Below are 24,374 nucleotides of genomic sequence, written 5' to 3' on the forward strand. Positions count from 1 at the left end.
AATAGCCTCTGTGCCCTTCTCAGGGGGACTGGCCAGTGGAATTGTGTAATGGCAAATCCATTAACCCTGCCTCTAATTCCACTCTGCAAAGCAGTGCTCAGGGAGATCCTGCCTTGAGAATGGGCCTCTGCAAACATTGCTGGGTGGGAGTGGGGAGGCAGGAGTGGGGAATAACTTACTCATTAGATGTGGTTATATTGTACTGTTAATGGGTGCTGAGCTGGAGGTGCAGTTTCATAAACTGTGTTGAGATGCACCTAGTATTAGCTGTATAAGAAGTGAAATAGATCCCAACCAAGGCTGAGATTTTCAAAGATGACTAAGGAAAATTTCTTACATTTCATGGTCATTGGGAGTCCAAATCTCAGCCTGGAGGCTTCTTTAAACCTCCTGTTGCATTCCCATTCCATTTAACGGTCTCTGTGACTGATAGTGAATATGATATCAGAGAGGTAACTTGAAAAGTAACTTCATGAGATAGAAAAAGATGAGTAGAGAATGTCATGGTTCATAGAAAGACACTTTACATTGAGTAGCCAAAGTGCAAAAGTATCATCAGCAGATAATATGGTGCATGGAATCTGTCACCATGATACACAACATTAGTTGAAAGGTAATGCAGAGTAAGCCAGATGGAGCTAGCTAGAATTAGTTTCGATATAACAGTGCTTGCATATGAGCTGTGCCTTCACTGCATTCTGCTTGGCCATTGTAGCGTATAGGAATAGGGTAGAATCCCTTAAAGTAGCTTGTGATCCTCTAGTGGTGGACTATGGTGTACAAGCTGGTGGAAACCAGATGGAGCAGCGGTATGTATGAACTACACCTGGCATTTTTGTATATACTTAGTAAACATGGTTATTTGGGATCCTACTGAGTCCTTGTGGGTTCTCTTATTGCTGTTTGTTGTGTAAAAAACAAAAGACACAAGTCATCTAAGAAAGTCAGTGATTACAGAACAATGCACATCAAAATCCTCCTGATCCTTCTCCACCTCCTTCATCTTCAATCATCATCATCGTCATCATCATCATCATGGAAAATCCCAAAGGAATATAGCCTTCTTGCAAACCACTTAGATTGATTTCTGGTGATTGATTTCTGATTGATCTTAAGGTGGTCTGTTTGTATATTTATTTTATGTCTGTCGCTGGCAATCATATTGTACCACTTAAGCTTTTGACTCCCACATGATCACGAGCTGCCTTCCTTGGTACATATGCTGTGAAATGCATTGGTTTTCCATTCTAATATGTCTATACCAAGAAAGCTGTTAAAACCAAATAAGTGCTGATAGAGGTGATTGCTGGGTTTGGTTTACAACATCCTCATTTCTGATCTTTTCCTCTCACCTGATGTGGAGCAGCTGTGGAAAGATGATGGGAATCAAAAAGGTCAGTCCAGTATTCTTCAGCTATCCTTAGTGCCCCACATTTCACTTCCATACAATAGAGTTGGTATAACTGTGGTTCTATAAATCTGCTGCTTCATAGAAAGTTTGATATCACAGCACCACCACTGAGGCTTCTGAAGGTCCATAACATGGCAACAGTTGCTGCTATACTAGTGTCCGCATCTTTTGAGCATTCTCCAGCACTGTGTATATCAAATATTTGACAGTTACCACACGTATGATGTCCCATCCGGACAAGTTAATGTTAAGCTGGTTGTAATCTGGAGCTGGAGGTTGCTTGATGCCCAGGGACTTACTTTTATCCAAAATAATAGCCACATCAATGGCTGCTGTTTTGTGTCCAACCATAGTGGCCACCAGCTGCAGCCGTTCACCTGAATGAGCAAACAAGACAATGCCATCAGTGTATCTGAGATCTCAAACACCACCAACAGCTGCCTCCTCAAGATTATCCATCAACCGATCAAACTAATATTGAACAACAATGGTGACAAAGGTGACTTTGCCGAACTCCCATGGAAATAGGAAACCATTCTGTGTATATGCCATTGACTCACACACAACTTTACATTCCATTATAGCGTCACTGATAGAACAACTCTGTCTTCCCAGGGGTGCCATGTCACCTCATCAGATCCTACAAATTTGCTTGATGCAGTGAATCAAAGGCCTGATGGAAGTCTATAAAGAGTGCTGTGCACAGCTTATTAAGTTCTGCCATTTTCTTAAAAAGCTGTCTCAAGGTAAAGATCTGATTCAGTGTGGAACTATTAGGTCTAAAGCCCCACTGAGAATCCTGTCCTTTGCCATGAAATTCATCATTGATTTGAAACATTAACATGGAAGTGGAGACTGTCCCTCGGACTGACAACAGTTCTGTAGTTGCTACATTCAGCGTTATCAGCCTTTTTGAACAGCGGCAGAACAATTCCCTTCTTCCAGTTGTTCGGGATAATACTGTTGAGCCAGATGGTCTTGAAGAGCCTAAGCAGCCATGGTACAACAATGCTAACATCTATCTTTAGTAACCTAGGGGTGATATTACAAACACCTGGTGCCTTCCCAGACTTCAGTTTATGGACTGCAACCAGGATCTCTTCTTGGTTGAAAGAGGGTGTCTCCACCAGAACTTCTTGCCCCTCTTCAGATGCGAGAGAGGTTGCAGGCAAGGGGCAATCGAGTAGTGTTTTGAAATAATCTTTCCATCAATGCAACTCATCCTGCAGGCTCTGGCTGACACTGCCATCCTGATTCTTCAGTAGACAAGCTGGTGCAAACTTGCCCTGCAGACACTGTAAAGTTGAATAGAGGCGGGGGGGATTGTGCCTGGCACAGCTTGTTATTGACTAGCTCCTTAGTCAACCACCAGGATTCCTTGAAGCCTTTTCTCCTTTAACTCAACAGCTAAAAAGATGTGTAGAGCATCTTTTTGTGTAGATGCATTGTTGTTGAAACAATAATGGAGGAACCTGCAGAAGATATGGTACACTGTATTGAGGAACTAAGAGTTATGCTGCACCATATGCCATTTTAGTTCTGGACAAAACAAGTTCTCCTGTTATGGACAAGGGTAGGAGAAGGTAGCAGACATTCATGGCAGGAAGGTCAGAAGATAATGTAATGGTTCTGTCTCAAGCTCTGAGCCTGCTAAGGGAAACTAGAGCTAATGAACTATTCTTTCTCTCACTGTACACCTATTTCCTCAACCTATACCTATTTTATAGGCTCAGTACCTAACTTTCAATTTGGTACTGGGTACTTCGGTAAATATTCTGGATTCCTTGGAGTTATTGTTTGATTTTTAATTTTAAATATATGCTTTGTGGGTTGCACAGAGAAAATTGCATATTAAGGGCCATTACTCATCTTCTGCACCCATGCAATGCTACCAACTTCAATGAGGTTGGAGGGGTGTTAAGTGAAGGTGGAATTTGATCCTAGGTTAATAATTTAGCATTTTCAGGAGACATGATCCCCAGAGCCCTCTAAGGCTTGCTGTGTCTGAGTCACATAAATACAAAGTGAACCCATTCTTCACTTGTAATTGTATATGGAGGGGAGGGGGAAGAGAGAGAGAGAGATTTCACCCACTGTTAAAAATCTGGCTCCAGGGTAAGAACCAAAGAACAAAAAAAATCAAATGCCTATGTGCTAGGTATGCACAACTGGATGTGTGCTACTGCTGATGCATCTGCAGTATGGCCATGTGCCAGATCCTTAACACAGGCTAGGAAGATGATTGATTTAAACAAAATTAACCATGGTACAAGTCAATGGTTGTAGCTATAGTAGAACAAAACTGAGAGTGTGCAGTCACCATTGAAAGCATGTGAAGTTGAATAAATGATTTAAAAACAAAATAAGCACTTTATAGGAGGGGAAAAGGTGGCAGTAAAACTGTCTTCAAAGAAAGTGTCACAGGTTTTAATGGTATTTATAATTAAATATTTCAAGGGTAATTGCATTTTTTTAATCTTGATATTCTGAGCACAGTACTTAAGTATGCCTGGTTGGGAATGTGAATTCTACACTATATTTTGCTCTTTGGACTAATAATTTGCATTGCCAGATGCTGTTACAGAATTTTCCCAAATTATAATTTCTGTTGTGGAATGTGTGTAGTGGGATGTTGGCTTTGAGTGATAGGGAAACCAAGTGGAATGAAAATGTGCCACCAATAAGAAAGTGCCTGAATGTTCTTGCAAATGAATTCTTTATTTATCACCTCAGCAGTTTTCTGCTGCACACATGAAATCCTTTCTGATTTTTCTATTCCTTTTGAAGAAGGGGCGGGTGACCTGTCTGAAAAACATCCCCTGGAAGTGATGTACGGTGGGTAATGCTGCAGGCTTTGTGCACAGTAGTAGCCCACACACAACTGAGTCACCATGTCAGCACTAAGATTTAAGAAGAAACTCTACAAGAGCCAGCTTTAATCTGAGTAAGAATTTAAATAAAATCCCATGTGAACACCCTTATTAAAAAAATAGGCCTTGATGTGGGCTTCTCTATGAAATAAATACTATGTGTTGAGTTTAATTTAAAAAATAAAAATGAGCCACATTTCCTTCCACATTTCATAAGGGGCTTTCCTTCTAAAAGCAAACTTGATGTTTCATTTCCTTGAGGACAAATATGATGATGATGATTTTTCAGGCAGTTTTACATCACTGAACAATAGAAAAGATCATATTTTAAAGACAAACCTAAAAACACCAAACTTCTGTTAGCCTTGTCCTCTTGTCATTGTATTTCAAAATAACCATCAAGATCCTTAATTTGACACTGGCTTGTTTACTCTTTTTGGAAATGTATCTTCTTGCAGTCTTCATAAATGAAAATCACTATCACCCCTTCCTATGCCTCCAGCTCTGGTTGCTTGAAGAATATTCAGTCTACTGAATCAAAAGAGAAATGGAGTGTGTGTGTGGGGGGGGGGGGAGGGGGCTGAATGTTAGGGGTGGGCTCAGTGTTTAACTCATTACCCATTTTTTATTTTCACTTGTTTCCTGGCTGTACCAAAGAATAAAAGGTAGAGGCCATCATTTTAAAACCTGGGTTAAAGCCCTAGAGTCTAGACTAAAGTCAGGAGCATTAGGTTCCTAAATGTGGATTCAGCAGTCTAAATAACAGTGATCACTTTCAAAGGCACATGACCCCAGGATAGGGAAAACAAAGGTGGAGGCTAGAGTAGTAAATGTGGAATGGCTCTGCTACTGTTTCATAAATTGAGCAGGTTGTGAGGATTTTGCCTCTGCAGGAAACACTAGCACCCAGCCAGGTTACTCGTGGTGGGTACAGGGGAAGTGATTTTTAGCCAAGAGTCAAATTCATTCTTCACATCTGTGCACACATCTCTCACTGGAGTCAATTGGAGGACATCCTTTAGAATGAAAATCACTATGAGATGTAAAATCTTTATTCTATTACAAGCAATTTAGCCACAATCCTGGACCAGGTTCACAGCTCTACCTCATCTTTTCAGTGGGCTGAATCAAAACATAAATTCTTAATATCCCCAAACTCAGGATATTTGGATCCAGATTGAAATCTTGAAGTTGAAGAGTTTGGGATCTGGGAATTATGCACAACCTATTGTAGAGATATGGGGTTTGATTCTCTTTTTACTTATATTATGGATAATTAGCTCCACTGATGTCACCAGAGCTACACCCCTGCAAGTGAAAGGAGAACTGGGCCCATAATGTTAAAATTTTGATCTGGCATTTGGACATGGTGTCATGGATCGAGTCGCTGTCTGTAATTGAAAAAAAAATCCGTGAGCCTATCTCATTCTGTCCCTTTGTACATATGCACATACACATACACATACTCAGGAGAAAACTTTATCTATCTTTGCTGATTATTTTGGGGGTGATGATGCTAGAGTCATAAGCATTCATTTCTGTAATGTTATCCCACTCCACCTACTCAACATGTGTTAAATTGCTATGGTATTTTTGTTCTTCTCTTGTAGTGTTCCCCAGCCTTCTCTTTTCTCACCATTGACTTATGAGAACTGATTCTTTTGTTATTTCTCTCTCTTGCTCTCTTTCTTCCTATTTTGAAATTGTGTGTGAGTGAAATGAGGGCAGAAGAACACTGGGCTACTCTCCCCCCTTTGCGTTGGTGTTTACTATGAGTCATACCAACAGCTTGATGCTCCTGAAAACTTTTCTGGTGGGAGAATCAACAGCATGGATACAGCAGAAGGTTCTGCAGTTGTAGTCCACTGTTGACTCAAGAACATAATTATGGATGAAGGGGATACATTTTGGTGGGGATTTGCACCCACTTATGCTGTGCATACAACATTTCCCTAAGGAAGCAAACCTTGAGGTTCAAAGTTCACTTACTGCTTGTCCATTTAAGATAGGCTTATTGGGAAGGGATTTTGATTGGCAGCTCACTCACCCTTCCAATGAGCTACTGAAATGCAGTCAATGTGATAAGAAGGAACTGTCATATATTTTGGTACCACTTTGAGGCTTCAATGGAGATTGGGCTCTATTGTATTAGGCACTACACATTAATTAGTAAGACAAAGAGCCTGCCCCAAAGAGTTTATAATCTCTTACAAAGAGATGGGAGAAAGGCAGTATTATTATCCCCAATTTACAGATGGGGAAGTAAGGTACCGAGAGATTAAATGACTTGTTCAAGTTCTCAGAGGAAGTTGATACCAGAGCTCCGAACTGAACCCATATATCCTGTGTCCCAAGTGAATGCATTAGCTGCAAGCTTGTCTTTCCCCTCTGAAGAAGTGAGAGAAGTAAAGGATAAGAAACAATAAGAGAATCATCAGTTGGAAATAGCAGGGATGAGTAACAAAGGAGCCCAGCTATACCAGCAATCCACTTTCCAGGAAAAAAGTGCTATAACATGACCATCTCCTGACCATGTTATAAAATGACTTTGGCTTGCCTGAATAGGTGGGACCAAAAGGTGTTATTATAACCATGCTTCCAGAATGTGTTACGGTTCTGATCTTTGCAGGGCAGAACACAGACAGACCAAATAATACCATGCCATGTTGCTGGGACTATCAGTGTTATAACCACCCTCTTTCAACACAGTAGTTAGGCTAGTGCAGATGAAGCCGAAGAGAGACAGTGCACCAGGATGGAGGAAAAACACATATCTGAGTAGTTTCACTTACTGATTACAGATCACAATTTTCAGTGCAGAATGCCAGGAAGTTGCTAAGAACTTCCAGAGGGGTGGAAGAAAGAGCAGTTTAGGAAATGGAAAAACTCACTAAGCTAACGGTGACAATAAGGTTCCTTTTCTAGCCTTGTGGGAACTTAGAAATATACCAGCCACTGGCCTGTCTTCCTCAAGTTGTGTTATTTGGTAGGCACTAATTTCACAGGTGAACAAGAACTTTACTTCTCCTTTGACCTCAGTTATTCAAACCTGAGTAAGTACCACACTTGCCAGTACATCAAGAAGAAACACATTTTATTGCATCAATCATGGTCAGATTGACTGCTGAGCAACCCGTCCACCTGAGTACAGATAATAAAAACGGGAAGCCAGAAAGAGTTGTTAGTCCAACAGCAAGAATCATGATTGCTTATTGGGGAAATGGGAAGTTGGAGATACCTGAGATAGCCAAAATACCAGTTGAGGCAGCAGGAAAATAGCATAAACTTGATTACTCCAGGGATAGATAAGATGATAAGACACTATGTATCAGGACCAGCAGAATCATTATAGGCACCAGTGTTGCTTAGGTTGCCAGCTCCAAATAGTACCCTGGCTGAAGCTACAACATAACCAGACTGGAATGAGTCATGTTAATGGTTGTGTCCTGAATAATACAGCCAGAGATATACTGGACTGGAAAAGTATAATTGACTATTTAAAAATCTGTGGGTTATTTATGTTGTTTCGAAGTTAAATGGAGCCTTTAGAAGACACTAAAGTAGGCAAGGAGAGTGTGGAGGAGAAATAGAAAAATAGGTACAATTTCAAGTTATTAGTATAACACTGATTATACCGATGCCTGTGTTACTTCTCTGAGCGTGCCCCATATGAACTGTTTTACAGAAGGTAGGCAGTGTCAGAGTGCTTATGAAGTTAATGAAAGTGCTGTGCCTGCTCTCACAAATCTGATTTGAGTGCTTACTAACTATCAAATAGTGGAACATAAACTTGAAAGCATGATTTCTGTCCATAGGAGTTCCACTTGCAGACAGAGGAAAGTGTATGGTACTCAGAGTCAGGAGAAGGCTTGACTTGGGATATGTCATTGGAGTCGAGAACTGAGTTCAGTCCTTGGCTCTGCCACAGGCTTCATGTGTGATTTTAGATTAACAGATTCCAAGACAGAAGGCACCATTGTGAGCATCTGTTCTGACCTCCTGTACACTATGTGGCATAGAACCTCACTCAGTAATTCCTACATCAGGCCCGTAACTTCTCTCTGAGCCACAGAATATTTTATAGGAGGATATCCAGTTTTGATTTAAACACTGAAAGTGAGGGAGAAGCTGCCACATTTGTAGGTAAATTATTCCAGAAGTTAATCGCTGTTTCCCTTGCTGTTAAAAATGTGCACCTTACTTCTAGTCTGAATTTGTCTGTACAGTTCCAAACATTTTATCTCATTGTGTTTTCTTCAGCTAAAGTAAACAGTCGTTGACAGCAGAAATCTGTACCCCACATAGGTACTTGTCAATTCTGATCAAGTTTCTTCTTAACCTTCTTTTGGATAAACTAAACAAATTGAACTTCTTAAGTCTCTCACTGTAAAGTATATTTTCCAGACTTTAAATCATTCTTGTAGTTGTCTTCTGAACCTGTTCCAATTTTTCAACATTCTTTTTCACAGTGCGGCCACCAGGATTAGACACAGTATTCTAGTAATAGTCTCACTAATGTCATATACTGACTTAATACCAGCTCCAGACTCTTACTTCATTTCCCCCTGATTATGCCTTGCTACAGCATTGCACTTGGAGCTCATGTTCACTTGGTTATCTATCATTACCCCAAAGTCTTTTTCACAATACAATAAGTATCCTGCAATAAGGGTGACCTATGTTCTTTGGTCCTGAGCTTGCATTTGACTGTATTAAAATGCATGTTATTAAAATAAGCTCACTTTACCAAGTGATCCAGATCAGTTACCATCATTTTTCCCACTTCACCAACTTTTGTGCTGCCTTTCAAATTTTACCAGGAATAATTTTATATTTTTCTTCCAGATCATTGTTAATAAATATTAAATCATATTGGTCCAAGAATGAAGCCCTGTAGGAGCTCCAGAGGAAGATGATTCCCCACTTAGATCTCAAAATATAATTCTATCAGTTAACCAGTTTTTAATCTATTGAATATGGAATACAGTGATTTTTGTATAGCGTTAGGTTTTTTTGGTCAGAATGTCCTGTGGGAACAAAGTTGGATGCCATGCCATAATGCCTTTAACTGTATTATGTCAACTTTATCAACCAAATTTGTAATCTCATAAAAAATATCAAGTTTGTTTTACAAGGCCTATTTTCCATTAAACTGTGTTAATTGACATTCATTCTGCTACCATTCCTTAATTCTTTCCTGATTGAGTTCCGTATTATCCTTACCATGTTTTTCCCTGGGACCAATGTTGGATTAACTGGCCTGCAGTTACCTGGCTCAAGTCATTTACCTTTTTTAAACAGTGGCACAACATTAGCTTTTTTGCAGGTCTCTGAAACTTTCCCTGTTCTTCTTGTTGTTAATCATGTTTATTTCAGCCGGGCCTAAGGACAAACCAAGAATGGGGCTCCATTGTGCTAAGCACTGTACAGAGAGTAGCATATGGATGCTGCACCAGAGAGTTAGCAATCTAAATAGTCTGGATAGACACAGGATGGAAAAGGATAGAATACACAAACAGAGTGAATCATGATGGTAGCAAATGTCATGTTAATTCCATGATTTTTTTTTGTTCCAAGACTTGTTAAAAATCAACACTAATATTTCAGAGCACTCCTTGGCCATTCTTATAATACACTTGGGTACAAGTTATCTGGTGCTGATTTTAAAATGTTTAACTTTAATATTTGCTGTTTAACATCCTTCTTAGTTTTTTATGGATTAGAATGAGTTTTTTCTCACTGTAAGATATGAATAAATCATTCTGCCTCTTTCCAAATATAGAACAGACATATTTATCATATACTTCTGTTTTTGTCCTGTACACGACCTAACTGACTTATTGGATTCAGGAAACCACTTAAGCATGTGCTTAAATGCCTTGCTGATTTTGGGGCTCAAATCTCTGTGCTTTATTTCCCCAACTGTAAAATTTGTTACAAAGTGTGTGTGTGTCAGTTCCCCATGTGTAAAATGGGAATAAAATAAGAATGTTTGGAGGCTAAATTTGTTGGTGTGAGTAGATGCTGAGTGTGACATCCCGCAGAGTGCAGCCCAGACAGTAGGACAGCTGTGCTCGCTTAAGTCTCCAGTCTGGTGTGTGCACCATGCCCTGCTTTGCTGTGTGAGCTGAAACTCTGCCATCCACATAGAAGTCACCCCCAGCCATATACCAGAGTGCTATGCCTAGCCACTCTTGAATTACATATAGAGTGACACCCACATATTCGTAGTCCCAGTCTTGCATCCCCAAAATGTACCAGCTTGTACTGTTCAGATACTCACTGAACAATGCAAGCTCATTAGTTAGTTTGCCATTCCATTAAAAGGAAATGGACATGCACTAGCCTTTGTAAACTGAGTAGATTCCTCAAACATATCAGCCAAAACCACACTGGTTTAGATTAAGTTGAAAACAGATTTATTAACTACAGAAAAATAGTTTTTAAGAGATCAAGTGGTATTGGCATAGAAGATCAGAGTTGGCTACAAAAGGAAATAAAATGGCAAAACCGCAAGCTAAATCCTAAACTTTACCAAGATAATAATTCTAAAAGTAAAAGGATCTCTCATACCCTAATCTTCACAGCAATTCATGATAACTAGGATGCCTTCTGGTGAGGACCCAAAGTCTCAATGGAGTTTTACTTTGTCTTCCTGGCAATCTTGTTTCCTTGTGTACAGATGAGGTGGGACAGACAGATGAGATGATGATGTTACTGCCTCTCATTTATACTCTTCTCCAGGTCCTGGAAAATCTGTGCTGTGTCATGGGATTAGGCAGCCCCCATAATACATATGAACTGCTGATTATCCTTCAGGTGAATTGTAAATTTCTTGATTAGAGCTTTCCCTGCTGGTGAATGGCCAGGTAAGCAGACAATGGTCTCTTAGCCCCTAGCCGGGTATTGGTCACCCGTATGTTGTCACTGAAGTCTGTGGCCATTATACAGACTCACAGAATGCTTCAGTAAGAAACATATAGCAAAATCTCATAACTTCATGTACAATGCTGATACACACATTTCAATAGAACAGTAATGGTCAACAAATTATGACTTTTCTAGTGATACCTCCCCAGGCACACTTTGCATGAGATTTATCATAATTTTGTAAAAGTGGTGGCCATAATAGTGTAGACTATCAGACTAAGATACCATGGAAATGGGGAACATAAGAATAGATGCAGAACAAAGTGCATTTATCATACCAGGTAACCCCTTCCTTAATCAGCTTTTGAATTCCTGCCTTTGCTGTTTGCCACTTCTCAGATCAGAAAATCAGTTGCATAGTTCGATAGAATTCAGAATTCTGGTGTGCCAGAATTAGATTTATGGATAAAATGTACCCATTAATTAATATTACATGAGTTACATTTGGTGACTCCCCATATGTAAGAACAAAGTGCATGAATTCCATGTGGTAACAATGTTTCAAAACCAGTCTGTTCAGTTTATTAGAATGAAGTTCAAGTTAAGTGGATTCATAAAGGTTGAACACTAGAGTGCCTTAGGTGTTAGTTACTGCTGATGCTTCTATTAACAGCAGCTTGATTGATGTACAGTTTGGTTTCCCCCCTAGATTCTTAGCTATTGCTGCATTTAAAAGAGGCTATAAAGGAAAAAATACAGGTGCTTTCATGTTTATGGCCATCAACTGGAGCCGAAGAGACTGTACATGGCATTTCATTATATCCACCAACTTGCAGCCTAAAAGTCTAAATGTAAAAGTGATTATGGGCCTGCTCCTGATTCCACTGAATCCAATGTCAAGACTCCCATTGTTTCTAATGGGAGTAAGATCTGGCCTTCAGTTTCCTGTCTCACACCTCCAACTTATATAGAAAGGCATTAATTAGCAACAAAGATTTTTAGCCTATATGGTTTTCAACTTTGGTGAGAGATTAGGAATATTATTTGTAGTGCGTGTCTTCAATTCTTGATATGTGTTGTTATATCACTGTGGTATATGTGGTCATGTGATATGTCACTGTTACAAGGCCGTCCTCTCCGTCACGGTCTCTGGGGCTCTCCCTCGGGTCCAGACTCCATGGGAGGCCACAGCGCCTTCCTAAAGGGGGAACTGTTAGCTCTCTTGTGGGGCTTAGCCCAGCCCTCAGGCAGGGCGGGCAAGCAAACAGTCTATCACCCCGGCCCTCGGGCAGGGCGGGCAAGCAAGCAGTCAGTTGCTCTAACCCTTAGGCAGGGCGAGCAAGCAGTGGGTCCGCTCTCAGGAGCGGTCGGGAGGAGGTTCTCCCGGGGTGGCTAGGGAAGCGTGGAGGGGGACGCAGGCCCACCCATCTCCACTGCGTCTGCTGGGCCTGATTAAGTTCAGCCAGGCTGCTGGGGCCCTCCCTCAGGTCCAGACTCCAGGGGAGGCCACAGTGCCTTCCTACAGTCACCAAGAGGCAGTGGGCCAAGTTATTCAGGGAAAAGTAAGTCCAAACACCCACATGGGATATGTGCACAAATATAAACTCACATTGTGACTTTTCTTTTTTCTGTGCATAACATGTGAGGTGTACATCCCAGGAACAGTGGCCAGGCATGCAGGCAGGAACACTGTAATTGTCAGACTGGGGACTCATTCTACAGAAGCAAATAAGAAAGCTGCTCATTGATCTAGAACGTATCACAAGTAGGCAGGCAAAACCTGAGGAACTAGGGAAGAAAGAGGAAGAAGCAGTCCAAATCACCACACAAAGGAACCACAGAGAGGCCAATCACCTATGGTCCAGGACTACCAAAGATACCCCACTTTCCACTATAAGACAAACATGAATTTTTGAATATCTCAGATAATACTTTATATGCAAAATATATAAACACTAAATATTTTAGTTATGAGACTGCAGCCTTTTAAAAATTGTAAATTATATTCAGCATATTGCATAACATGAAGCATTTATTAAACATTTTTGTAAAATGTGTTGATAATACTATATTATGTTTTACACATTTTATTGTATACTTGTCTTACACTCCTTCCGTCTCAAAAAGGGCTAATGGTAGTTTTGTCCTTTAAAAAATAATAATCTATTTTTCCTTTGTTTGTTTAAATCAAACCCAGACCATCACACCATTCAGGCTGGTGAAGAATTTAACAATATTTGACTCAGTCACTGATACAACATTTTTTTTTTGTGTGGACATCCAATAAAAGTCCCTACAGCTCTTATGTGAGAAATTCTTGAAGTCCCATTAGGGACCCATTCCTTGTAAGGGATTACAGGACTAGGCTATAACAGCTTATTTCCTTTATTCTTATAAACATAATTAATCTGTTTATATAAGAAAGAAAAAATGGGGTAATCAAACTAGCTAGAACTTTTATATTATTTTTAAGAACTGCAAAAAGGAACCTGTCAAAAGTGAAAGCTTAAGTCTTCATGGTCTTCTCCATTGAAGGGACTGGGACATGTACACTGTGGGGGTGGGAACAAGTATGAATGAGTTTAGAAAGACTAAACAGCTGCATCACCACGGATGATGCAAACTAAGGAATTAAAAAAAAAAAAGTAATTGAATGATGCTCAGAAAATGAGGTGTAATTTGCTATGCAGTAAGCATAGCTAGCATACTGCATTCATCTGAGGCTCATCATCTTAAAGCAGGATTGAAATAAAGGATTTAACCTACCAAAGGCCATTTGTATGCAGCCAACACTACAGCTTGAGTATCTTTCAGGAATACAATCTCTTTTTATACCTGGTCATTTTTTCCCTTCACGCCTCTGTTTTTATGATCTCATGGTTTTGTGTTTTTTTTTAATGCATGGCATTTCTTCACTGCTGCTCTCTTTCCCTCTCTCATTCCCTTGAAAAGTCCACTTAAAAAATAAGCTTCATTATGAATCAAAGTGCCATCTGCTCCTCTTTTTCCAACCAACATAATCATAATTTAGTACTAAACTAGTGTCAAAATACCTAGTAGTCAGAAGTACTCATTGGTAGATGCTCAATTTACCAAGCCCAGTAATTGAACAAACCTTGATGTTCAGTATCCAGATCAGATACAACACCCCCCCCCCCAAATAAAAAAACCCAGTAGAGGCTGGATTGAATGTTGGCGCTGATTCTGTGCTGCACCTGTGGGAGGGAGGAAAGGTGGCTGTATACTACCGTTGCACCATCCAGATTCTGGGCTAGCTGGAGGCCAGTGTACGTTAAAGTAGTGCCAGGGGCTGCTTGAATTATGGTAGTCTTCTGAGGACTGTCTATGGGCTGTGTCGCAGCTCAGAATCTCTGTAGAACAATGCACTATGTAGATATGTCCTTGCTTTCCCTTTGTATTCAATAGAATGTAGATAGTTGAGTTATAATTTGACTTGACATCCCTTCTCCCCTTCTCTTATAAAACAATGATAGCCTTAATGATAGTAGGTAGTCAGGACCTTGACTTGAGGTATTTATTTAGCACTGACACAATGAAGTATGTTGCCTTCTGAATTGCCAACCTCTTCCTACAGCCCTCTGGTGTTCCTCAGAGGCCTCCCATTTAAGTACCCTCTCAGATTTATCCTGGATTTGAATGTTGTTGCATTAGGCCAGCTCTAATACTTACAGGTGTCTGTACACGAAAAAATTCTCTCTCACAGTAGTTTCGTTTATGTTTGATTGCTTGTGACTCATGTCTTAGATAGTGAAAAACCCCACTCATTTGTAAAGGGCAAAAAAACCCCACCCAAAATGCCTTATCTGAAAAGACAATTTAGGTGGTGTTTCCAAAGTAGATGAAGCAGGAATTATTTTGGGAACTTCAGTTATGCCGGGCAAATTTAGATTATTTAAGGATCTGTTAAATCTTACTTACAACAGTAGGAAATAACATGAAGACTCTGTTGATATACACTGTCCCAGTTATTTCTCCTGGGATTATTTAAAATGATAGGCAGGTTACAAATATTTTTCCTGAAATTTATCATTTAGAAATTTGTCTCCAGGAAGCAATTAGCAGAGATGTGACATAACATTTTTGCCAAAAGGAAAATGAGAAACCTCAAACACTACAAGATACTCTTCTGGAAATCTTAATTCATTGCTATTCCTGTCAAGCAGGAAGACTGCCTGCAATTGTGTTGATAGTGTGCCTGTAAATTTCACCCAATGATAGAAAAAGCATCACAGCATCATGGCTTGAGCAAACACCTGGACTGCAAAAGAATACCTGCCAGACACTTTCAACAGGACTCAGATTGTGCCAGGGGAAGGAATATATATCTATAGACATATAGATATAGATAAATACACACACACACACACAAACTGAGTCTGTGAGGAAGTGGTTAGACTTATTGAGGAAGTAGTCTGTGCAAGCTTCTGTCCAAAGAAAACAACCCTGATGTCTTCAGGGCATACATATGTTTCCTGTAGTCTGCATATACATTTACACATGTATGATATATATTTAAATATATGATATATATTTATCATATTTATATGATATATATTTATATATATTCATATATATATGAGATATAAGCATCTCTATTAATGTATTTCTACTGTTAGTAGTTTGGTGGTACATATGTTTGAATTTTTTATTTTTTTTTAAGGGGGGAAGAACGTAATGTAGGTACAGCCATAGACTCCAACTGCTTAATTTTAGAAAACTTGATTATGTTTTTGCCCGCTGGGCCCTGGGTTACACTTCAAAGTTAATATGCAAAAATCTCTTTGAAATTCAGTAGTTACACATTTACTCATAACCCTGGGTTTAGTAACAATTTCCATAGAGGGAAAGCTCTTTCTGTTGCCTGGTTAACTAGAGGAGGCTTGAGGAAACAATTTGCCCATCTTAAACCTTTTTGAACCTGGGATGGCTTAGGCTGACTTTTCTGACTCTGACCCCTCTCCTGCCTCATGAACGTCACTTCCTGTTTGCTCCATGTATATCACTAATGTGCCACAGGGACCAAACTATTTAATGGTGATATCAAAATATACAAATAACCTTTTGTATAGAATCCTGTAACTTCATACTCTTCATATGTAACTATGCAAGCAGTATTCCTATGTGATTATAAGACCAGACCAAATTGTCGTGCAAAGGTTAAAGGAGAAAAGTCAGTGGAGGAAAAAACAACACAAAGCTAGCTTTGAATCTGAATATTTCCTTCCCTTCAACTAAATGCATTGCTCACAAGCCAGAAGTGAACTTTACATGCCCATAGGAGCAGGTGAAAACATGATTACTAACAGTGTTATATTTATTCACAATATAGTTAAGCTATGCTGAACTTTTGTATAGGTTTTTTTTTAAAAGTCACATTTTTATTAGTACACCAATATTTTGAAAAAACAAAACCAGTTACTAAAATATAAGACAAAATAAAGCCATGCATCAGTCTCTCCTGGAAATCAGATGGAAGAGAAAGAAAACCTCTAGAATTTCAATTAACAACTAAGAAATCTAATGCACACTGCTAGTTTTAGAACGGTTGACATTTGCATTTGGTTCTGTTTTTGTTATAAATGCAAACCTTGTCATTTGTTGGAATGGAAAGGAAGAAGGTGTTAAGAAAACAAGAATATACAGGTCAGGTAAACATACTTTTCGCTTAATTACTTAAATAGTGTTGTATTCATACTTCCTTTTGCATCTCAAAGAGAAACCAGCAAGTAAACAAGAAGTGACATTGCAGTGAGAAATAATTATTAGTCTGACTAAAGAAAAGAGCTCTCGGAAATGTTTAACAAAATACTATAAGAATCATGCTAATCATCAATCTGGAACATAAGTCCCTGGGGAGAATAAAATAAAGAAGGCCAAAGAATGAGGGAGAGAGAGAGAGATACAGAAAGACGCCTTGTCCCCTTTTGAATCCAAACTATTGACACAACAGCGATCACATTGGTCTAGTAAATTATTTCCTTGCCATATGCTGCTTATTTATTATAAATGTAAGAATTCTATTGCTAGGAGTGTGGTATGTTTGAATGTTTATCGATAGATCAAACTTTTCTGACTGGGTTACCAAACATTCTGCCCAGGGTCGGTCCTGGGGCCAGTTTTGTTCAACATCTTTATTGATGATCTGGAGGATGGGGTAGATTGCACCCTCAGCAAGTTTGCGGACGACACTAAGCTGGGGGGAGTGGTAGATACCCTGCAAGGTAGGGATAGGATACAGAGTGACCTAAACAAACTGGAGGATTGGGCCAAAAGAAATCTAATGAGGTTCAAAAAAGAAAAGTGCAGAGTCCTCCACTTAGGAAGGAAGAATCCCATGCACAGCTATAGACTGGGGACTGACGAGCTGGGCAGCAGCTCTGAAGAAAAGGACCTGGGGGTAACAGTGGATAAAAAGCTGGATATGAGTCAGCAGTGTGCCCTGGTTGTCAAGAAGGCTAATAGCATATTGGGCTGCATTAGGAGGGGCATTGCCAGCAGGTCATGGGAAGTGATTATTCCCCTCTATTTGGCATTGGTGAGGCCACATTTAGAATATTGTGTCCAGTTTTGGGCCCCCCACTACAAAAAGGATGTGGAGAAGTTGGAGAGAGTCCAGCGGAGGGCAACAAAAATGATTAGGGGGCTGGAGCACAAGACTTATGAGGAGAGGCTGAGGGAACTGGGCTTGTTTAGTCTGCAAAAGAGAAGAATTAGGGGGGATTTGATAGCGGCCTTTAACTACCTGAAAGCGGGTTCCAGGGAGGATGGGGCTAGGCCGTTCTCAGTGGTGGCAGATGACAGAACAAGGAGCAACGGTCTCAAGTTGCAGTTGGGGAGGTCTAGGTTGGACATTAGGAAAAAGTCCCTTCCAACTCTAATATTCTATGATTCTATGATTAACATATATATAGTGACCTAAATAGAAATGGTCTAATTTTTAGAAGCATCCAAAACTACCATTGACGTCAACTGGAGTTGCAGATGCTCAACATTTCTGAATTTCAAACCACTTGTTCACGTGCCTATATATAGGTTTTAATGTGTGTAAATTTAGGCACACGAGTTTTGTAAATGTTGGCTCAAATGTTTAGCCTGTTTAACTGAAGGCTACTTATTATTCTAATCAGAATAATCTCAGTGGTGCCTTGTGTTCCCTTCCTGCCTGTCTGTTGTATTCACCTGTTGTCGGTCTCTCTTTCTCATCGTATACCGTCTCCCATCGACACAGCCACTGGGGGTGGAGATGAACACGCACTAGCTCGAGCTAGTGCCTGAAAATAGCACTGCAGCTGCAGCAGCACCAGCAGCAGCTTGGGTTAGCTGCCAAGTATGTAGCCAGTGGGTTGAGTGGGAATATAGTTGGTTGGCTAACCCATGCCACCCCACCTACACTGCTGTTTTGAGGCACTAGTGTGAGAAGAGCTAGCATGTGTACATCTACCTGATTGGGGAATTATACTTCTCAGCCGCTGTCCCCTCAGACTGTAACCTCCTTCAGGCAGGAGCCATAATTTCATCATATGTGGATGGTGTCTAGTGACTGAGGTCCCCAAGCACTACCACAATAAATATAATAAACCATTGAGTTACAGTGTTGCCACCAATGGCAGGATTGCTTAGTTCAATTTTCTTCTTCTGCATGTGATTTGCACGTCTCTGTCCGAAACATTTCCTCCAGGAGAGTAAATCAGTTTGCTGATTTCCAAATAAAAAGCACTGGTGCATCCCTTTCTGTGGAAGGTGGCAGAGGAGCTGGCAAGCTCTGCAAGGATGATTCTTTGGAGTTTCCAAATAATGGTCCCTTTACAGTGAGAGATGTTTTGGGGATGTGGAGCTGGATGGGTTTGTGACCTCCCAGTCTTGTGAAAAATGGAGATACAAATGTGGTTCTTCCTTTCCCAGTGTGAGAGCAAAGGCCTCCAAACTGAGGTCTAACTGCTTGGTGCTGCTCTCCTCTTTTGCTTTTCATTTAACCAAATGAGGAATTTTGTATTTACATGGCCTGAGGACCTGATCCTAATTTCATTAAAAGCAATGGGAAGACCCCCAAGCAGGTGGAAAAACATCTGGCTGCTTCTGAGGCAGGAGTTCAGACCATTTCTGCCAGAGATTTTGATCCTGATTCATCTTGATGGAAGACATATTAGCATTGAAAATCTCAGCCTCAGCAACATAAACATGGGATAATTTATTGAAGGCAGGAGAGGGGTGTATGTATATTATTTTGCTTTCTGTGTGCTGCGTTTGGGTATTTCAAGGAGTCTTCAGTCCACCAGAGAAAGCTGCCATTCTGCATTCAGTTCAGTTCAGACTACTTTTCTCTTTCCTGTTCTATTGCTTTTTCCATAGTTTAGAATAAAAGACATTTAGACTGAAAGTATTTGATTGCTCTTTTTCTATTGAAAATAGGGAGGAAAGGGGTGAGGGCAGGGACAGATGCAAAGGAAATAACGACTCATTTGATGTGGCTTCTGGCACTTAATAGTGTGTACTCTTAGCTTCACCAATTTAAACTCCTGTCGTCTTAATATAGCCTGTAATTATTCCTCAGGGTGTTTTCAATTCATCAAGTGTCTATTTAAAGTAACGAATAAGCTATCTTTGACAGCTTTGTGATTGGAGTTCTATAGACACTAGTGTAAAGCAACTGACTTTTATTCTTAGAAAAATATTCTCTGCCAAAACAAAAAAAGTGTTCTAAATACCTTAGTGGAATAAATCCATCTTTTATGTTTAGTTTTGATTTGCAGTTTCTCATTTCATACTTGAATAGGAGTACTCCCTTTAGTTTCACAACCTTGAATAAAATTCTGCTGGTATTTATTAAAAGCAAAATTAGAAAAACTGTTCTCTGTTTTTATAAAGTGATATGAGTTGAATTCCTGTGATTAGACAAAGCATGGCTGCAATTTAATAAGGTCGCAAGCCACAAGTTATTGATCGAAAGTGATAGAACATGGTACTTGCACTCATTTGCAAGATGCAATAAATGTATATCGCTCTTGTATTTCTGGTGGATTGGCATCTAACTTCAGTTACAATATCCATTGTCTATTGTGCTTTCTATATTCTTAGTTAGCAAAGAAGGTTATAATGAGGCTAAGCCAACACATACAGTATATAACAGAACAAAAAAATCCTCCCCCAAAACCAAGCAACCCCCCCCCCAACCCACTCTCCACTCTGACAAATAGCAATCCTGAGGGTTATAACTAGCAGATGTAACATTATGAAGTAAACTCTGTCATTAAGGCACAGCCCTGTGTTGAGTGTGGTACAGAACCACATTACTCCACTGTAGCATCTGGAGGAGTGCAGCTGCTGTTCCACTTTGAATGATGTACGTGCTTCTGTCCCTGAGTGGCCATCTGTGGGATCAGTCTCCTACCCATACCTCTTTGCACCCTTTCAATAGGTGCTAGTAGCCCTACAGAGTCTTTGTGCCTCCTTCAAGTAAGCACAGATGTTGTGCCCAGTCCTAGCACAAGTGCACAAAGCAGTAACAGGCATGTGAAAGACCCACCTCCTGCCCAGGGACCATGCACAACCTGACCCTATAGTGGTGGTCCACAAACAGAAAAAGTTTGCAGAATCTTTAATCAGTTGCACGATTAAATGAACTGATATCAATTGCATGGTGATTAGATGAGTTACTTCTGATATTGCAATCTAGCCCCAGAGCAGTCATGCTGTCTGAGAATCAGTTTGTCTAGAAATCATGTAAAACATTCCCCACCCTGGTTTTATTCTGTTACCCTCCAGTGAAACAGGAAAAATGAGAGCTCAGGGCAGAAAGAAATTAGTTTGATTTTAATCTAAATATGTAATGCCAACCTGGGTGTTAATCACTGGCTGCTGCCTCTTCATTCTAGATTGGCAGCAGTATAAGAAGCTGGTGATCACACTTTTAAACAACACTGCAGAAGTAGGGGCATCTGTGGAAGAAAGCCCTGTATCTCAATCTGAGCTTGATTGGTAGAGAAGGCTCCTGTCCTGAGCCTGGATTGTGCAGAGTCCATCCTTCGGTGGCATCTTGCAGTCTGATCTTGAGCGTCTACAACCCTCACAGAAGTCACTCATGTTGTGGGGGAGATTAGCATCTCTCAGGATCAGGCCCCTAGAAGGAGACTGATTGGAAGAGTAACAGAAAATTTCAGCCTTAGGTCATCAAGGAGGGTAGAGAGAGGAGTAAGAGGAATTTTGAAGACGTTTGTTGTTAGGAGATACATAGGAAAAGAGGTAAGCCTGGAACGGGGAGCTGAGAAAAGTTATAAAACATTTGGAAAGTTCCTGGGGAAAATATGCATAGATCAGGAAAAGTAAAAGGCAAAACAACATGTTTGGTGATTATGCAATATTTTTTATTCCATTACAGTTGTGAATAAACAACAGTTCCAAGGCCAAGCAGCCTTTTCTTTCTCTCCCTTTTCCTCCACCACTCCGGATCATCTGTGAGCAAAAAATAAAGGAGCAGGATAAACATTATCTGTAATATTGCTTGTGGTATTTTAGGAGGTTTGTTATTTGCGAGGAGAGCGAGTGTCCTGTTTTAGAAACTGCAAAGGGAAAAGACTTGGCTCATAATGGCCTGGAAAGTTGTATTGGGGACAGAGACAAAAAGCGAGGCTGAGATCATCAGCATCCAGTTCTTCTGTTTGTAAATGTAAAGCCATTTATTCTGTTAAAAGAATTATTTTCCTTGCGGGGCAGATCAATCACTGAATGACTGGTTAACTCAATTACTGAAGATTTGAAATGGGTGTTTAATGATGTGAGGTGTTTAGACCCTGGGACAGATGCCACATAAATCTAAATCAATGAATAGAAATAGTAAGATAAAGTTAAAGCGGAGATGCTCTTTGACATTGGTATTATCCCCTTGAGTTCCCCCTTCCCTGTATCCTCATGCCTGTCCTCCCCATAAATGAATATGGTGGCATTGCTGTATCCTGGTTGTTCAGGGGATTAAGGTTCTTGTATCACTGGGATTCCTACTTCTGGGATTTCTTATTTCACAGTGAAATTTTTTTTTTTTACCAACACCTCTTATCACCATCCAGAGAACATTCCATTACACATGTTTTTCTTAATATTTCTAAAACTTAAAGCTGACCCAATAGAAAGCCCAGAGGGAAGGTGGCAACAGCAACACTGCCTGTCCTATCCTGTATGGGGTGCAAGCAGCAAGGCTGTGGCATGGATTTTGTGATGTATAATTTGGCATTACCTGGTATGTGCATACTACAGCAATACAAATAAATAATGAAATAGCTGAAAATGGGTTCCCCTTGGAGTTGATTTCTCTTGTACAACTGATCAATACACCCTAAAGCACTACAAGTAACGCAGCTCCCAACATAACACTGATTGTTAGCTGTATGAAAAAATTTTGCCTAAGAAACCCAGAGCCTTGCCATCTCAAGTCTTCACAAGTAAAAAACAAACCAATAACCAAGACAAGAGAAAAAACAAAAACCGAAATAATCTTTCAGATCACTTTTAAATAAATATACTATGTTTTAAAAGTATTCTGAAAACACTTAAGGTTTATTAAAGTTGCCTGTGCAATCTTAATTTGCCCCCTTGTGCATTCCAATAGAATCTATAATTATGAGGGAGCTAAATTAAGGTTGCACAGGCAACTTTAATTCTGGCATTTCCTAATTTTGAGTACTTGACTTTACAACCTTAATATTTTTTAAACATAGTGGGGGTTTGTTGCATAAAATTTCCTATTTAAAAAATACATACCCCCCCTGAAATTTTAAGAACATAAGAACGGCCATACTGAGTCAGATCAATGGCCCACCTAGCATAGTATCCTGTCTTCCAACAGTAGCCAATGCCAGGTGCTTCAGAGAGAATTAATAGAACAGGTAATCTTCAAATAATCCATCCTTTTGGCCATTCCCAGCCTCTGGCAAACAGCAATCCCTGCCTATCCTGGCTAATAGCCATTAATGGACCTATCCTCCATGAACTTATCTAGTTCTTTTTTGAACCCCATTATAGTCTTGGCCTTCGCCATCCTCTGGTAAGTTGTTCCACAGATTGATGATGCATTGTGTGAAGAAATACTTCCTTTTGTTCATTTTAAATCTGCCGCCCATTCATTTCATTTGGTGACCCCTAGTTTGTGTGTTATGAGAAGGAATAAATAACACTTCCTTATTTGCTTTCTCCACACGACTCATGGTTTTATAGACCTCTTTCATAACCAAAAGTCATCTCTTTTCCAAGATCAAAAGTCCCAGTCTTATTAATCTTTTCTCATACGGAAGCTGTTCCACACCCTAATCATTTTAGTTGCCCTTTTCTGTACCTTTCCAATTCCAATACATCTTTTTTGAAATGGGGTGACCAGATCTACACACAGTATTCAAGATGTGGGCGTATCATGGATTTATATAGTGGTATTATGATACTTACTCTGTCTTCTTATCTATCCCTTTCCTAATGATTCCCAATATTCTGTCTTTTTTGACTGTCGCCGCACACTGAGTGGATGTTTTCAGAGAACTATCCACAATGACTCCAAGGTAACTGCTAATTTAGACCCCATCATTTTATATGTATAGTTGAGATTATATTTTCCAATGTGCATTACTTTGCATTAATCAAAATTGAATTTCATCTGTCATTTTGTTGCCCAGTCACTTAGTTTTGTGAGATCCCTTTTTCTAACTCTTCACAGTCTCCTCTGGACTTAACTAGACTCAGACTTTAAGGCCAGAAGGGACCATTATGATCATCTAGTCTGACCTCCTGCAGAACACAGGCCACAGAACCTCACCCTCACCCACCCACTCCTGTAATAGACCCTTAACCTATAACTGAGTTATAATATCTGGATTGGGTTTTGTATAATCTTCCCTCTTAATCCATGACCGCTTACTTTGCTTAAGAGCCTTTTGTGAGGGACTTTGTCAAAGGCTTTCTGAAAATCTAAGTCCACTATTTCCACTGGATCATCCTTGTCTACCTACTTTGTTGACCCCCTCAAAGAATTCTAATAGATTGGTGAGGCATGATTTCCCTTTACAAAAACCATGTTTACTTTTCCCCAACAAATCGTGTTCATCTATGTGTCTGATAATTCTGTTCTTTACTATAATTTCAACCAATTTGCCTGATACTGAAGTTAGGCTTACTGGCCTGTAATTGCTGGGATTGCCTCTGGAGCCTTTTTTTAAAATTGGCTC

The sequence above is a fragment of the Emydura macquarii genome, unplaced genomic scaffold (genome assembly GCF_026122565.2).
Source record: "Emydura macquarii macquarii isolate MOO-44397 ecotype Brisbane River unplaced genomic scaffold, CSIRO-AGI_Emac_v2 contig_1043, whole genome shotgun sequence".
In the NCBI taxonomy this organism is placed as follows: domain Eukaryota; kingdom Metazoa; phylum Chordata; order Testudines; family Chelidae; genus Emydura; species Emydura macquarii.